We start from the raw sequence: 18,874 nt of genomic DNA, 5'->3' as shown, positions 1-18,874 counted from the left end.
TCACAATATCTATACATATATATACGATTTTATAAAAAAAGTTATTGGGTGCACGTACACCCTCACGGATCCATGTGGATCCACTTCTGTACCTAATTAAGGTTATCTTTTTCATTCGTTAGTTAAGTAGTGAAACACGTATATCATTATTGTACTATTTAATCATACTTTAGTTTGACACGATAAAAAAAACTCTTTAATTTTGATTAATATTATGAGAGAGGGTGTCAAAAAGAACTCAATAAATTATGTACTGATTTTTTATTTCATTTTTCATCTATATTGTTACGAATAAAGTTGTAAGGATGTGTACGTTGTATATATTTTTTTCTCTATTTTTATTTTATATATTTTCTCTCTATTAAATTTCTTTAAATTATTTTTTTTTAAATTTCTGATTGTAGTAAGTTTGTATTTGTATTTGAGCTCAAATTAATCATTTGCGACTTTATTGAAAGCTTGCTAACTACTAGCCAAAGTCCACAATTTTCGATTGATTGCTCAAAATTAGGTTTTAATTTATATATTAAAATATATTTTTATTTAGTGTTTATTGTCATACTTTAAAAGATTTATTTGTAATTATATGCATTTTATTACTCATTACACATCTATATTTATAAAATTTAAATTACTTTAATGAATCTATTAAAATCTATGTGAGATGCAGTTACACGTGTTCAGAAATTAGTATAGAAAATCTGCAAAAGCATTGAGCTATTGCAACCTTAATTTAAGTAGACTAATCAATTTATTAGCATAGAAGATTTCTCCCTGTCACATGCTAACAAGTCTATAACCTGGCGCAACTATATCACTACAAGAAAAGTGTTTATTACTTGAAGATTTTTATAGGAATAATGTGGTAAAATCACTAAGTAATTTGATTACCTGCTAATTTTCTTACCAATTAGAATACAAAAGAAATACCTTCATAGGAAATTATTACTTGCGAATTTATGAAATCCCTAGGTAATTTAGTTGCGGAAATAAATCCGCAGGTACATTATTTGCGGATTTATTTGTGATTAACTATTAAAATTTTATATGAATTATTTGGTAAAATTTCATTAAAAAGGGATTTTACCTACGAATTTCTACGAAAAAATTCACAAATTATTCTCCACGAAGGTTCTCAAGTAAATCCAAAGAAAGTTTAGAGGTGAAAATTCTTAATTAACAAAAGAAAATTTCTTGCGGATATTCATCAAACTATTTCGCAAGAAAATTCGTAAGAAATGCCCCAAGTAAATCCGCAAGAACAAATTTTCTCAAGAAAATTTTCATGAATATTTAGCATGTACATCCCCATGGAAATTCCCAAGTAACATTTCACACGTAAATTACTAAAAATATTTCACAATTAGTCAAAAATGTATTCAAAACCTCCAATAAGTCTCAAAAACACCATTTAATACAAGTCTAATATAAACCATTACAGCTAACAAAAAAAAAACATAATTCATAACATCCACATTAATAATATATGAGTCTTCAATGGTCCAAAATAAAATATTTCAAACTTGAATCCTCAATAAAACTACCAACCATCAGGGTCAGAATCACTTTCATCCACGTTATCAGGATTAGGATCACTTTCATTCATGTCGTCAAAGTCATCATCACTTTCATCCTCATAAGCTTGTTGTCTTCTTGAGATGAGCGTTCATCATTTGAAGATGATTTCTTGTATACATGTTTTATCAACAAGTTCAATACCTTTCTCATCCTCCTTCCACAATTGATACACTTTGAGCAGTAATATTTCTTGTTTCTTTCTTTCAAACTCATTCTGCGTAAGAATATGTTAATTCAGGCCATAAAAAGTGCTAAAAATATATTATTCGCATAAATTATATGACATTATAGTATCAAATAAAATCATAACAATCAACAAATATAAACATGTATATATTAGCATATAAAGCTTCATAAACCCAAAGTTGATTTTTTTAAATTATTGTGACTATTGTTATGACTTGTTCTATTAAGATAACAGGGGATGAAATTAGAAGAATAAGAGAACAAGAGGAAGGATTCAAGTGGTACCACGTATTTAACACTTAGTGTGAAGAAAAATCATTTCTTATTTGTTAAAACTCCGTACTCAGTCAAACAGTCAAATGGATTATACAAGGTACACTGCAATGGATTATACATTGTTAGGTACACTGCAATGGATTATACAAGAAGATTTACTCAATGAAAAATTCTTAAAGCAGAGATCTTTTCATATAACCAAACAGATTTATTTTGTAACTATACTTTATTATTTTCAAGTTATTAGTACACATTTCAAGTGACTAGACTTAACCATTTTCAAGTCACAAATTCACAATTTCAAGTAACTACACTTAATCATTTTTAAGTCACAAGTTTGCAATTTCAAGTAACTAAATTATTTTCAAGTCACTACACTAAATAATTTTTAAATAACTTATTCACATTTTAAGTCACTAGTACATATTTCAAGTGTAACGACGTAAAAATTTAACGAAATGTGTGAAATTTGTAATTTTATATGATTTGACTATTTTACCCCTCTCCGTAGTTGTATTATGGTATTTTTGGAGTGTGGGAGTGGTTGACATAATTTTTGATGTATTTTGATATCATTTATGCAATATTGTGATTTTTTATGGCTTCAAGAGCCTTATTTGGGACCAATATGGATATATTTTGATCCGTGCGATGGATGGCTAAACGGACTGCGCCAGCAGCTCCGGAATATCGACTTTAGGCTAGGTAGATCTTTGGTTCGGATCCCGGTGCACCCGAGCTCATTTCGACCTATTGATTGAAAAGTTGAAAAATTGAAAATATGGATGTGGGATCCACATTTGATCGAAATGACTTTGAATGAAAAATCTGACTTTGCCAGCAGATCCAAAATGTCAATTTTAGGGTGTTAGCATATTTAGTATAATTTTACGGCTTTTAAATATCATTTCGACCCTCGATTTGAAAAATTATAATTTCGGATTCGGAGGTCAACTTTGTGAAAATGATATTTTTTTAAAAATCTGATATCACCAACGAGTCCAGAATATCGAATTTAGTATGACTGCATAGTTTGTTTGCATGTATCAGACTCCGAACGAATCTCGAACACCCCGTCGAAGTCCGGAGTGGACTTTAAAAAAAAAAAAGCAGCTATTGCAGATTTTTCACTTTTTGATCCATTTTGCTCATTTTTCATGTTGCTTCTTGAGAGTTAAACCTAAATAGTTTGGGAGCTTAAAGGTGAAGCTTGTGGGAGCTTGAGAAGATAGATTAACATCTATTTCTTAGTTTTATTACAGATTTAAGGTAAAAATTCACCATTTTCCTTAGTTATTTCTTGATAAATTTCTTAAAACCTCAAAAATCTTAGAGCATGATTTTAAACCCAAATTTCACTTGTTTCGCTTGAAAAATATTTTTATCTTATAATTACTAGTTTTTCATCAATTTAACCTTCAAAACAACTCTGATTCTTGATTTTTAACCTGGATTTAAAGGATTTTATCCGGTAAAATTCAAAAATGATTTTTCTTCGATTTGAACTTCATTTTTGAATCAATTTAACTTGTTTTTTTAGCTGTAGGTTCCTAAAAATATGGGGAACATGTTTTTGAAGTAAAGTTTTGATTTTGCCCTTCTTTATCGGAAACTCATTTTGGGGGTCCGTTTTGACCCCGAACCAAAAGTAGTCAATATAAGTGTCGTCGGTTTTGTTTTGACACATAGATTTCATATTTGATGTTTTTAGTAGAGTTTGAAATTGTTCATGAAAAGTAAGGTCGCGGGTTCAAGTGTAGCGGATCGGTTTCGATTTTCGAGGTAGGTTATGGCTTCTCTTCAGACTGAGATGGGTAGTAAATGATGGTACAAAATCCATGTTAAGGGTGGGAACTAATCATGAAAATGGCTATCTATGTGTTGTGCCCATGTGGGGGCCTTTGTGTGATGTAATTATCGAAATTGAGATATTATGTGATATGTTTGACCGTGTGGGGTCCTATATGATATTGATAGCCTTGAATACACGTGAATAATTATATTGTGTTGTTTAATGTGGTACCATTGGTGTATTGTGATTATATTCATACTTATTGGCAAATGAGACGTGAAAATTCATGGATGATATGAAAATAATGAATGAATATTGGCTCATGTGGTTGTGGGAATATTTCATTATGGTTGGTTGTGGAAATATATCATGTGATTGGTTGTGGAAATACTCATTTTGATTGGTTGTGAGCATTACATCTTCATATCATACTTATTCATGAAACATTGGTACCACCATGGAACATCTGAGAAACACTGGCAACACCTTTTTTAAAAAAATATTGTAACACCTTATAAAACCCTTTCCGAGGGATATGCCAGAAAGGAGATATGAGATATGTGGATTGTATACAGGTTGACGAACCCCCCATGGGTCCTACGTAGGGAAGCTTTAGCTCCGTAGGTGTATACGGGGATTGTGCGACGATCCCGGAGGTTGTGCGACGATCTTGTACATCATCATTATCATCATCATATACATTGCACTTACTCTATTGTGTTTATGTTGTGTTGTATCGTCTTATTGAATTGTCATCTATGTATTTTCTTTTACCTTCCTTTACTTGTATTTGATGATCTTATATCTACATGTTCTCTCTTATTCTATTTATATATGACATAATGTATACTTGTGTTCTATACCTTGGTGTGTTGTTGTAATAAATATGAGATATATTAAAACTGTTAGTGCAAGCGGTGTGGGCTACTGTTGTAGGACATCTTCTAATTGCAGGTGACGTGTCCTTAGTGTATATTTTGTATGCTTTATTTACTACTTTGCTTGGTCGGCCTATGATACCTATTGAGTACAAGTGGACCGTACTCATGCCTACTGCGCCCTCTTGGTGCAGGTCTTAGCTCGAGTGCGCCTCATCTTGATTGACTCAGGTGATTGTTGGAGCTTCCAAGGTAGCGGTTGGACATTCATGTGTCCGAAGTTCACCTCTATCTTTCTATAGTTGTTATGTCTTTATTAGTATTCGGAGACAGTTATTATTTCTTTGTGGTTATTTTTTTGATGCATTTGACTCTTGGATTGTATTAGTAGTTCTTACACTATTGACACCTGGTTTTGGGCATGATTGGTATTTTAAATAAGTTCTTCCGTATTGTTATGATTACTTATATGGTTCGGCTTCATTCTAGAAGCTTTACAATGGAATATTCTGTCTTTTCTTCTTGTTGTATCAGTTTGGGTGATAGACTTACTTGTCAAGATACGCCACGACAAGTGCCATCATGACCCTTATTTTTGGGTCGTGACATCAAGTCACTGCACTCAAACCATTTCAAATAGCTAATTGACATTTCAAGTCACTATACTTAATCATTTTCAAGTAACTAAACTTAACCATTTTCAAGTCACTAGTACACATTTCAAGTCACTACAGATCATTTTCAAGTAACTAATTCACATTTCAAGTCACTACACTCAACCATTTTCAAGTCACTAGTACACATTTCAAATCACTACACTTAACTATTTTTAAATAATTAATTCACATTTCAAGCCACTATACTTAACCATTTTCAAGTAACTACTTCACATTTCAAATAATTATACTTAACCATTTTCAAGTAACGACTTCACATTTTAAATAACTATACTTAGTCATTTTCAAGTCACTACACTTAATCATTCATTTTAAGTCACTATACTTAACCACTTTCAAGTAACTAATTCATATTTCAAGTAACTACACTTAACCATTTTTAAGTCATTAGTACACATTTCAAGTCACTATGCTTAACTATTTTCAAGTAACAACGCTTAACTATTTTCAAGTTACTAGCATACATTTCAAGTCACTACACTTAATCATTTTAAAATCACTAGTATACATTTCAAGATACTACATTTAATTATCTTCAAGTCACAAGTTCATAATTTCAAGTAATTTAGTTCACATTTCAAGTGACTACACTTAACCATTCTCTAATCACAAGTACACATTTCAAGTCACTACACCTAACCATTTTAAAGTCACAAGTATACATTTCAAGTAACTACACTTAATCATTTTCAAGTCACAAGTTCACAATTTCAAATGACTACACTTACCAATTTTCAAAATTCACATTGCAAGTAACTGCACTTAACCATTTTCAAGTCACTACTACACACTTCAAGTCACTGCACTTAACAATTTTCAAATAACTAATAACATTTTCAAGTCACTAGTACACATTTCAAATCATTACACTTAACTATTTTCAATTAACTAATTCACTTTTCAAGTCACTATACCTAATTATTTTTAAGTAACTATACTTAATCATTTTCAAGTAACTATACTTTATTATTTTTAAGTTATTAGCACACATTTCAAGTGATTACACTTAACCATTTTCAAGTCACAAGTTCACAATTTCAAGTAACTACACTTGACCGTTTTCAAGTCACAAGTTTGCAATTTCAAGTAACTACACTTAATTATTTTCAAGTCACTACACTTAATAATTTTCAAATAACTTATTCACATTTCAAGTCACTACACTCAAACCATTTTCAAATAGCTAATTGACATTTCAAGTCACTATACTTAACCAATTTCAAAACACATACACTACCATTTTCAACTCTCTAATTCACATTTCAAGTGACTAAACCTAACAATAATAATAAGCGCTTGATCCTAATAACTTATTCGGGACCTCCACTTAAGGATTAAAAAAATTCATATTCATCCCACCATAACCCTCGATTGTGAACATAACTTCTGACAATTTGACAATAGTTACAAATGAGTGGACTTTCATGAATTTGATATTTTGCTTTGAGTCTCGATAATTTGAACATATTTCACGATTTATGGATAGAAATTTGAATTAAAACATCGAGTATACATCAGTGTAATCCTTAAAACATGGAGTATGCATCAGTGTAATCCATAATTACGTTGAGGTTTTATTCTTTCTTCTGGGGATCTTTAATTTCCCAACTGCAACAACAATGTCAACAACTTTGAAACTTCAAAGAAAAAGACAATTTTCAGAATCTATTTCATATTTTCTTTTCATATTTACATGTTTTCTTATTTAAATTAAATTTTGGTCTTACTTTTCCCTTTCAAATTTAAACATGTAAATAAGTTTTCACTTTTCATTGACTCTGTAAAATTGTCACAATTAGTAATATTTTTTCCGTTATAAAGAGTTACCTTGCCTTCTTTCGAGCTGATGATCTATCAAAACCAGTTTCATTATTTCAACAGAGGTAGTCTTATCACTGACTCCATTTGTAATATTTATAAAGTTACACTAAGTTTATTATTGCACATAGGTATTCTTATCGAGTCTCTATTATGAAACTACACTAAATTTATTGCTATTTTTGTAGAAAGTAACTTTACCTAATTAATCAGCTAATTGATAATACACAAATAATTACTTTCTAACAACGAAATCAAACTGTTAATGTGAAGGTTTAGTGTAATTCAAGGGTAGTATGTAAAAATTTAATGTATTCCAAGAACAAATTTAATCAGGAGATTTACCTTATGGAGGAGGGCGTCTGTTGTCGGCGATACCGGTGGTGCGGACGACTGGTTGGTTATTGGCGGTTGTTGTGGTTGTCGGCGGCGTTGGTGCGGACAACTTGGTTGTCGTCGATGGTGATGCGGATAGCTTGGAAATTTCAGCGGCTGTGAAGGTGGCCGGAGTTTAGAGAGAGCAAGAGAGGAGATGCGGATGAAAGTTTTTTGAGTGAGTTTAGGGTTTTGGTATTTTGGTGTTTTTTATATAAAAAATAAGATTTAATCTCAGCCGTCAATCTCATGAGATCGATGGCTATGATTAAAATTGAAAAGAAAATTGAAAATTAGTTTAAAAAATAAACCGAATTGAGTTTAAAAATAGGTTAAAATTTACATCAATTAGATATAAGGTTAGCTAGAATTTAAATAAAATTGAAACGATAATTGAATGAACTTAGACTGCTATTTAAATATAATAATAAATTCAAAATAATAATTTTTGAAAATTGTTAGTCTTACAAATAAATTACGTATGTCACATAGAAAATATTATATAAAAATTACTGATAATAAATTTGAAATAAGTTGGGCATAAATGTAATAATAATAATAATAATAATAATAGACAATGTTTGTAAATTATGGGCATGTATAATTGCGGAAATGATTTAATAAATATTAGCAAAATCATGTAAAATATTCTATAATGTAAAAAATAATAATATAAAACTAAACTAACCCAATTTAGTCCCACAAATTGGGGTCTGTGGAGGGCACAATGTACATAAACCTTACCACTAAAGTAGATAGGTTGTTTCCAATAGACCCTCGGTTTAAGAAAAATAGTCTGAAACAGTCCAATTTCAAGAAAAAATAGTAAAAGTTGATTTAATATTGACCGTTGATCAAATATGATGAATCACTGAGATTAAAATTGAGGAGATGGATCAAATTGGGATTAGAAATTGGATTAAAAAAATTAAATTTGGGATTTCTATTGGGTTAATATAATAATTGAGAAGATAATTGAATCGACTTAGGCTGCTACTTAAACATAATAATAAAAAATATTAATCAATGGCTGAGATCTAAAGATTAAGTATTTGGTTACAAAAACTAAATGGAGTTTGAAATTGAGTTCAATTGGACACAATTTGGGGTAGGATTGTAATAAATTGGATAAAATAGGCTAAAATTGTTATAAATTGAAAAAAATTAGGCTAGAAAATAAATAAATTAGAAAAAATTAAATTGACTAAGGTTGCGGATTAATACAATAATAATAATAGTAAAATAAATAATATAATTATTCTCAGATTAGTTATGAATAAATTGTGTAAATAAAAACACGACACATAATATATTACTTTAAAATCAAAGCTAAGAATTATTAATATTTGAAATTAATGATTTTGACAAAACAATGGCCTAAAGGGAGTATCGAGCGGTCAAAATTGGGTGTCAACACACACAAAACTAGAACCTTTGACTTCAAAATGATCGTGTGGGGATCTTTGCAAATGAAAAATTTATCGAGTTTATAGTAGAAGCTAAAGAAACTAACCTTTGATTTCGAATATCTCTCAAACCATTGAAACTTTGATTTTGGGTCTTCTCTTTGTCTTCTTAGAGAAAATTTAATTTTGGTTTTGATTTTTCTATTTTTTGGATCGGTTTTGGTTTTAAATTTTAGAAATTCGATTAAAATGTTTCGGTTTTTGATTTTTCAAAAAAATTGGTTAAACCAAAAAAAAAATTATATAAACAATATATTTATTTTATTATATATATAATTATATATATATATATATATATATATTATTTTATGTATTCAGTATAAATAATATTTTTTCGTTATTTCATTTAATTTCATCCATGTTGAGTTATTTATAATTGAACATGAAAAATAGATTTGAAAAAAAATATTTGTTTCTAAAAACAATCGCCAATTTTAAATGTCCGGTCATGACAAAGAAATACTCACTACTTTAATCTTTAAAATCAAAATAAAAATTTAAAATAACTGAGCCGAATTTATAGAAATCGAATCAAATCAGATTTATTTTAGTTTGATTACGGTTGTCATTTTCGTCAATCCAAAAATCGAAAAATCAAACCGATATTAAACAAGCAAATCGAACAAACAAAATGCCCACCCCTAATCTCATCATATATATAATTCAGAAACTACCTAATACTTTCAACTCAATCTAAAATAAAATAATTTTTATTTTATTTCGTGATTATTATACCTTATATCTCATACTAAACGACTCCTAAATATACATTATATTGATATATTATATTATCGTGCGTAGTATGATACCTTACAATTATATTTAAATTAATCAATAGAAAAACACGCTCTATTTGAGCCCTGAGTCGTTCTTCGCCCTATCTTATGCCAACAAAATTTCACCTCTTTATTTTTTTGGTGATAACATAACAAGTCAAGCTAAGGTTTATTCAGCTCGAATACATCTGTGATACCATCTATGTCAACAAATTAATTAATTTCTTGAGAATCTTTTGCTTGATTATACATCTCCACCGATTTAATGTCTAATTTCTTTTTATTTTATGTTTTTTATTCTTCAAGTTTATCCTTTTCTTATTTAAACTTTTCAAGTTACAAAATCCTACATAAATCCCCAAGAAATAATTTCAGCTAAATTTGTAGCAACACAATCCCCCAATAATTTCTCAAGTAATAATTTTGTAGGTAAATCCCCAAGAAACAATTTCAGCTAAATTTACAGCAACACAATCCCCCAATAATATCACAAGTAATAATTTCATAGGTAAATCCCCAAGAAAAAATCCCCAGCAAAATTTGCAGCATAAAATCCTCAAATAATTTCTCAAGTAATAAAATTCATTACATAAATTTTCACCAAAATATCTCTACATAAACCCGTAGGACAAATTACCTGAGGATTTTTCTATGAATTTAAAAAATATATATATATTTGTCCATATACCTGCGAATTTACCTAGAGATAAAATACCCACTGATACATTTTACCAGGTAATGTCGCAAGTAATAATTTCGCAGGTAAATCCCCAGCAAAATTCGCAACAAAAAATCTCCAAATAATTTTTCAGGTAATAAAATTCATTACATAAATTTTCACCAAAATATCTCTACGTAAATTCGTAGGATAAATTACCTAGGTATTTTTCTATGGATTTAAAAAATATATAATTTGTTCATATACCTGCAGATTTACCTAGAGATGAAATACCCGCCGGTACATTTCCCCAGATAATGTCGCAAGTACGAAATTTGCGGAATATGGCATCAAATTTACCTGCAAAATTTGTGGCAAATATATAGTTCGCAGGTAATATATTTTAACGTTGAGGAATTTAATATTTCCGTAGGTAAATTGGCATGTATTTCCTGCGATATTATTCCCTAGGTAAAATCCCCATGTAATTTACAGTTTTTCAGTAGTATATCAATAGTTGATTCCACAACGAAAATTCGTGATTTATAAATTACAATCAAACAATTTATCATTGCTTCAATCTAGCCTTGACACCAACATAAAAGCAGTCGGCGAACGAAGCACCCAACATTCACAAGTCTGGAGCCTAAAGGACAATTATTTCCATTAAAAATTTCGAAGGAGCAAGGGAAAATGAAAAAGTTTCAAATGGGACAAAGCGTGAGAAGATTCATGCCTTACTTAAATGGTTAATGATAAGGTGAGGGCATTGTCACGCCTTGCAAGGCGAGAATAATGTCATGTCTTATCCAAATAAATTCCCTTTCCCTGCGTTGACGAAACATGCTATTGACTAGATAAGGCGTGAGTCTGTACCCGCCTTGTAAGTTGAGGACCCTTGCACGCCTTGTAAGGCGATTCTCTATTCCCTCCTTTGCTTTAATTTTAAGTACTTATTTAGGGTACGTGCGTTGCACCTGTGTCTTGGATGCATGATACAATATCTCTTAGGTGAATATACCATGTCATTTATCTCTAATGTGAGATTTTCTGACACAAATTCAAATTTAATCAATTCTAATATAGATACACCACACCAACTAAAAACAAAAAAAAAAAAAAATCTATACAAATATTATATAATTTGTTCAGACAATCCTTTATTAATTGGCTCTATGACCTGGCCAACAATTTAAAATTTCTCTCCTATTATTATTTTTCAGTTACATACCAAACTGTTTGCAGAATGAAATTAAAGAACCTAATAAAAACCCCTATTCTTCTTCCATTTTCCTTTCCGCAACAACAAAGGATAATTCAAAAGAAAAAGAACCCATTCGTTTCTTTCTTTCTATCTTTAGTTCTTAAAGAATAATACTGATATTACTGCTCATTTTTCTTTGTGTTTCTGGGAAAAATTTTCATCAGGAATGAGAAATAAAGCAAGTTGTTACAATGATACATAACTAATACTCGCATAACTCTAATCAACTACCAAACACCTACTTAAATTATATAATTGTAATTTTTGGACCATACACTATTTTTTTAAAAAAAGTAGAATTTTTGAAACACAAAACTCAATTAAGTAGGCACATCTAAATGTATTTAGACCCAAAAACTACTTCATATAACTTCAAGACCAAACTAAAAATATAGTATATTTACCTCAAATCATAAGGAACAATTTTTGAAATTGTCTGATGCCTCTTTATTCCCTAAGCAAACACAAGCGACCAATGATGACAAGCTTAACAGTAAGTCATAATGTATGATACGAAGATAAAAATGCATATTGAATTATATATTACATAACTGCAAGAATAAATGAAAAATATAGAAAGTTACATATAACCTCAAAATCAAACAACAGATATAATAAATTTATCTCAAATCATAAGGAATGTCGAGGTACGAGCCACCTACACCAAAAGAATGACAATGTGGATCAGAGAGTGACACTGAGAAGTAGGTTTTGAAGAAAGGTTCTTGCTAAATGAATCTTATGCTTAAGTTGTATACAAGATTCACAACTATATCGTCTCCCTTATTTATTTAATAATTCCTGAATTAAGATCTTATAAACTATGTTGGTAAATTTCCACGGAGAAAAAGGTATTATATATTATATAACTGTAAGAACACATTAAAAATTAAAAAATTAACCTCAAATTATGGCTACCTTTAATTTGATTTTCTCTTATACGGCTTTTTTAACAAGAGGAAATAGTAAAAGGACAATCACGTTAGGTGTAGTTTTATTCAAGTCAAATAAGATGTAATACCTAAAATATGGAAGGAAATCCTAATGAAAGTATGAGACGAATTTCACACCAAACTAATTCTAATCCTTAAAAATAGGGAAGAAAAATTAGGAAGTTATTCCATAAAATATGTAAAGAAAATTAAATTACTTAACCTAATTAAATTAAATAATTATTTCTGAAAATAGTGAAAAAATTATTTTGTCACAAGTAAAGAGTTTTAATGAAGGGAAAAAATTCACATCACTTTTTTAAGGGTCTTCATACTTTTAATATATTATTACTAGATTAAGTGTACGCACCTTTTGCGTGTACCTCACTTTATTGAGTTCAAGTATTATACTAAATAAGATATTTGTTTAAATAATAAAGATAAATACAATAATTAAATTCAACATCTTTTAGAGAATTTATTTAATTAAACCTAACCTTTATTAAAAAAAAAACCGATCGACACTCATCTACCAATTGTAAATTGCAACAAAACAATATGATGATAGAGACATCAAAACAACATAATTAAATCTAACATTTACACAAAAAATTTTTATTTTCAAAATAGAGATATAAAAATAATACAATTAAACCTAACTTTTACCTAAAAAAAATTCCTCAAAGCTGGCCGACATTCATCTACCACCTGTAAATTCATTTACGACCTATAAATTACAACAAAATAATACAATAGCGATCACAAAACTCCAATTTGACGAAAATAATTTTTGTCTAAGCGAAAATTTTGACACTAAAGAATGACTTGAATGAAAACATTATATATATATATATACACACACACATTGAATTCTATTATGTTGACAAAAATAGTAAAGAAGTTGAGGGTTAGAAAATTAAGCATCCACCAATCTAGACATGAAACTGAATCAAATTAGATGAACGTCAATCATATTTTTCCAATAAGTAAACCAGTTTCCTCTCTATTTTAACGTGCATCTCAATATTTTTAAAAGTATTTCCTTAATAGAATCCTATTTAGAAGTATTTTTCTATCCTATTTTAGGAGTATCTTTCTAGTTGATAAGTACAAAGGAAAATATTAAATCTAGTTAATATAATAAAAATAATTAAATAATAAATTGAAAAAAATAGTGAAAAGATAGCTTTGTCTGAAGGAGAGTTTTTAATGAAGGACAAAAAGTTCAAATAACTTTTCTAAGGGTCTTCACACTTTCAATATATTATATAGATATAGATAGACAGAGTTTTAATGAAGGACAAAAAATCCACATCTCTTTTTTAAGGGTCTTCACATTTTTAATATATTATAGATTATAGATATAGATATAGATTATAAATATAGATTATAGATAGATTATAGATTATAGATATAAATTATAGATAGGCTATAGATTATAGATATAGGTATAGATATAAATTATAGATTATAGATATAGATATGGATTATAGAAAGATAGATTATAGATATAGATATAGTTAGTGTTTTGTTAAAATGGTATGTCAAAATTTTGCATGTATTTTAGTTTTTTTCTGCACATTTTGATTAGTGTATATATTATGTTAGAATGTGCGTGAAAAACTTTGGAAAATATAGTGTCTGCCTTTAAATAACAGTTGATCTTGAGTTATGCAGAATTATTTATGCTATTTTCTGGATTTTGATTTATCTTTTGTATACTTTGAAAAGTAAAATGTAAAAAGACTATCTCAAGTGAATAAAAAATAGGTCTTTTAAATGGGTGGAAAATGTCAATAGTTGATTTCACGTTTTGAACTTGTGATAATCATTACCGTTATTTTAACACCTAGACATCACCATTATTTATTTATTTTTTTTAAAAAAGTTAAATGTCCACAAGGGAGTTGCCACCTCAACCCCCCACCACACACACCCCAAGAGAAAATTTCCCTCTCTGTTTTAGTAATGCCAACTGTGGTGACTAATTTTATTTTCTAATTACTTGCTTCAAATTGATCTAATAACCACTTTTGTTCTTACAGATCTCCAATAAGGTATGAGGTGTTGTTCTAGTAGTGGAAAGCGGGGGCTATACTCATGCTTAAGCTGGCTCAATATGGATAGCTCAGCAAGTTTTTGGCTTAAGTAATAGTAATTATTTGTCAAAAGTAGACTTTAAGTAGCTGTTATTTTTTTTGAAAACGCCTTTAGGTTATCAATAAAACTGAGTTAATATGTGATCATGACAGTACACTGATACATACGTCAACTTTAAATACTCTTCCTAATTGGCCAAAAGGTCAAATAAGACGTAAGACAACAATTTAACAGAATCTTGATGTTTGAAATTTTAGACTCAAGCTTTCAATTTCCATCTCTATGAACTTTCAATAGATTTTGAAAGAGCCAAGTATTAAAGTACTTTGTAATTTTCGATTATGTTTTAAACAACGATCCTCCAAGCATTTTTCTGTGCACTTGTCCCCAATGAACAAATAAGTGATTTGAACTTTGCTTGCATCCATAATCATGTAAGATTAAGGTTCAAATATAACACAAATAAAAATGTTAAACGACTTATTTTCCATTAATTTAAAATAATAATAGAAAGAGCGCCAGATAAAATTCAAAGCTACTTATTACTTTGTGAAGTAGACATCTAAACCATGAGTTGGGAAAAAGATCATAACCTTATATTACAAGCTACTAAGGTCATAGTTTACGTTCTTGGTTACTCCCTCCATCTCAAATTACTAAACATGTTTGACTACAGAAAATCAGATCGTTATAGTGGAATGTCGTCATAACGAGGTTTAACTGTATAAAAATTATTGATGTAACAGTCTAATACTATTTTAGTATTTCAATATTATGGAGAAAAAATATTATCGTAAATTTAATTATATACTAGTTAATATTTTCCTATTTTACTTGATGTGAATTATATATTTAATCTCTTTATTTTTTTTTTCTCAATTAGTGTTCATATATTTATTATTTTAAATTATTTACATTTATAATATTTATTATATCCAAAATAATGTGAGGACCATAATGTTAGTATGTTACTTGTAGTAAGAAGTAAAAGGGTGAAATTTAAGTTATTTGATTCATAAAGACATAATTCAAAGAGGGCCTTAAAAAGGCCATATGATGAACACCGGAACTGTATTCTTGTATAGGCCTGATAACCACATATATAAGTCTTCTGAAGCCCACTGATACATCTCATCTCAAATTGATTGGCCCATCTTTCTACATTCGCTTTACAACAAAATCGGAAACCCAATTTTTTCTCTGCGAGTAATAATGTTGCGGAGGAAAATCTAGTAGAAAATATTTGCAACTTTTTGATCTAATTTCCTTGCCATGAAATGGGTTTTGGGATGTGATCACACTGTTTTCTTGCTTTCCCTTCTTATATATACAGATTTGCATTACATTGCTTCTCCCTAGTTTGTCTAGCAATTTTATTTCTAATTTGCAAGATTGATAGAGTGATAAGAACACTAAGTAGCATGAATACTTCAAGGGTAACAGGGTGAATCACAAAAATAGACCCAAATTGGAGTGACTTTCAAATTTTAGCCCCAAATAAAAAAGTTTTCTTAAAATAGCCTTTACCTATTAATTAATATTTTTTTTTAGACAAAATTGCCTCTGATCAATGAAGTAAATTACATATATGATCCTCATAATGGATAACTCCATATTTATATTTTTCAACTTTTATTTTTTTTCTCTTTTTAATTTTACTTTGATTTTTCTTTTTTTTTTCTTTTCTCTTTTTGTTTTTATTTTTGTCAACCCTTACTTTTTTTTCCTTTTTTCCTCTCAACTTCTTTCTTTTTTATTTTATATATATATATATTTTTTTTCTTTCCTCTCTTTTTTTTGTTCTTTTTAGTTTTTCTCAACCCTTACTTTTTTATTTATACCTTTCAACGTCTACTTTTATTTTTTTAAAAAAAATATTTGATTTTTTTCTTTTTAATTTTTTCTCGACCTTTATTTTTATTTAATTTTTTTTATCAACCTTTATTTTTTTTCCTATTTTCTCTCAACTTCTACATTTTCTTTGATTTTTTTTTAATATTTTTCTTCTTTTTTCGTAATTTTTATTATTTTTGTTCTTTTCTTCGATTTCTTCCATTCAAGTTATATCTCATGAGTAAGAGTTGACACTATCACATTATAAAAGCAAGACTTACGACTTTCGGACAATAAACTACATTTCATGGGTAAGAGTTGACACTACTACATTGTAAAGGCAAGAACAACAAGTTATGTTTCATGGGAAAGAGTCGACACTACCACATTGTATTTTGATTTATGAGATGTTTTATAGCTCTTACATCAGAGGAAAGACTTAGCTCAAGGACTTTCAAACAACAAGTTATGTTTCATGGGTAAGAGTTGACACTATCACATTGTGTTTTGATTTATAAGATGTTCTACAACTATTGTCTTAGAGGCAAAACTTAGCTTAGGGACTTTCAAACAATAAATTATGCCCCATGGGCAAGAGTTGACTCTACCACGTTTTTTTTCATTTATGAAATGTTCTACAACTATTGCCTTAGAGGCAAGACTTAGCTCAAGAACTTTCAAACAACAAATTATGCCCCACGGGGAAGAATTGACTCTACCACGTTATATGTTCATTTATGAGATGTTTTACAACTATTGCCTTAGAGGCAAGACTTAGCTCAAGGAATTTCAAACAACAAATTATGTCCCATGGGCAAGAGTTGATCCTAGCACATTATGTTTTCATTTATGAGATGTTCTACAACTCTTACCTTAGAGGCAAGACTTGACTTAAGGACTTTTAAACTACAAATTATGCCTTACGGGTAAGAGTTAACTCTACCACATTATATTTTCATTTATGACATGTTCTACAACTATTGCCTTAGAGACAAAACTTGGCTCAACGACTTTCAAACAAAAAATTATGCCCCACGGGCAAGAGTTGACTTTACCACATTTTATTTTCATTTATGAGATGTCCTACAACTATTACCTTAGAGACAAAACTTAATTAGCTCAAGGACTTTCAAACTAATGCCCCACGGGTAAGAGTTGACTCTACCACGTTATGTTTTCATTTATGAGATGTTCTACAACTATTGCCTTAGAGGAAAGACTTAGCTTAAGGACTTTCAAACTACAAATTATGCCCCACGGGCAAGAGTTGACATTACCACGTTATGTTTTCATTTATGAGATGTTCTACAACTCTTGTCTTAGAGGCAAGACTTAATTAGCTCAAAGACTTTCAAACTATAAATTATGCCTCATGGGCAAAAGTTGACTCTACCATGTTATGTTTTCATTTATGAGATGTTCTATAACCATTGCCTCAGAGGTAAGACTTAGCTCAAGGACTTTCAAACTACAAATTGTGCCCCACGGGCAAGAGTTGACACTACCACGTTAAGTTTTCATTTATGAAATATTCTACAACTCTTGCCTTAGAGGCAAGACTTAATTAGTTCAAAGACTTTCAAACCACAAATTATGCCTCATGGGCAAAAGTTGACTCTACCATGTTATGTTTTCATTTATGAGATGTTCTACAACTATTGTGTTAGAGACAAGACTTAACTCAAGGACTTTCAAACTACAAATTATGCCCCACGGGCAAGAGTTGACACTACCACGTTATGTTTTCATTTATGAGATGTTCTACAACTCTTTTCTTAGAGGCAAGACTTAATTAACTCAAAGACTTTCAAACTACAAACTATGCCCCACGGGCAAAAGTTGACTCTACCATGTTATATTTTCATTTATGAGATGTTCTACAACTATTGTGTTAGAGACAAGACTTAACTCAGGAACTTTCAAACTATAAATTATGCCCCACGGGCAAAGTTGACACTATCACGTTATGTCTTTCATTTATGAGATGTTCTACAACTCTTGCCTTAGAGGCAAGACTTAGCTCAAAGACTTTCAAACTAAAAATTATGCCCCACGACCAAGAGTTGACACTACCACGTTATGTTTTTATTTATGAGATGTTCTACAACTATTGCCTTAGAGGCAAGAGTTAGCTCATGGACTTTTAAATAATAAATTATGCCCCAGGGGCAAGAGTTGACACTACTACATTATGCCTTTATTTATGAGATATTGTATAACTCTCTCCTTAGAGACACAACTTATCTCAAGAATTTTTAAAGAATT

At 29.7% G+C, this 18,874-nt stretch overlaps 1 long non-coding RNA gene across 1 annotated transcript; it reads right to left on the bottom strand.

The window, feature by feature from the left end:
* Window positions 1–1,343: 1,343 nt before the first annotated feature.
* On the bottom strand, window positions 1,344–7,774 carry LOC124888084. Its single transcript, XR_007046019.1, has 2 exons — window positions 7,551–7,774; window positions 1,344–1,792 (listed from the first exon to the last, which is right to left on the bottom strand). It is a non-coding gene; the product is annotated as an uncharacterized LOC124888084 (long non-coding RNA).
* Between the last annotated feature and the right edge of the window lie 11,100 nt (window positions 7,775–18,874).

Source organism: Capsicum annuum, chromosome 1, assembly GCF_002878395.1.
Source record: "Capsicum annuum cultivar UCD-10X-F1 chromosome 1, UCD10Xv1.1, whole genome shotgun sequence".
In the NCBI taxonomy this organism is placed as follows: domain Eukaryota; kingdom Viridiplantae; phylum Streptophyta; class Magnoliopsida; order Solanales; family Solanaceae; genus Capsicum; species Capsicum annuum.
Note: the sequence above shows the minus strand (reverse complement) of the source record. Positions and strands in the feature narration are given on the sequence as shown.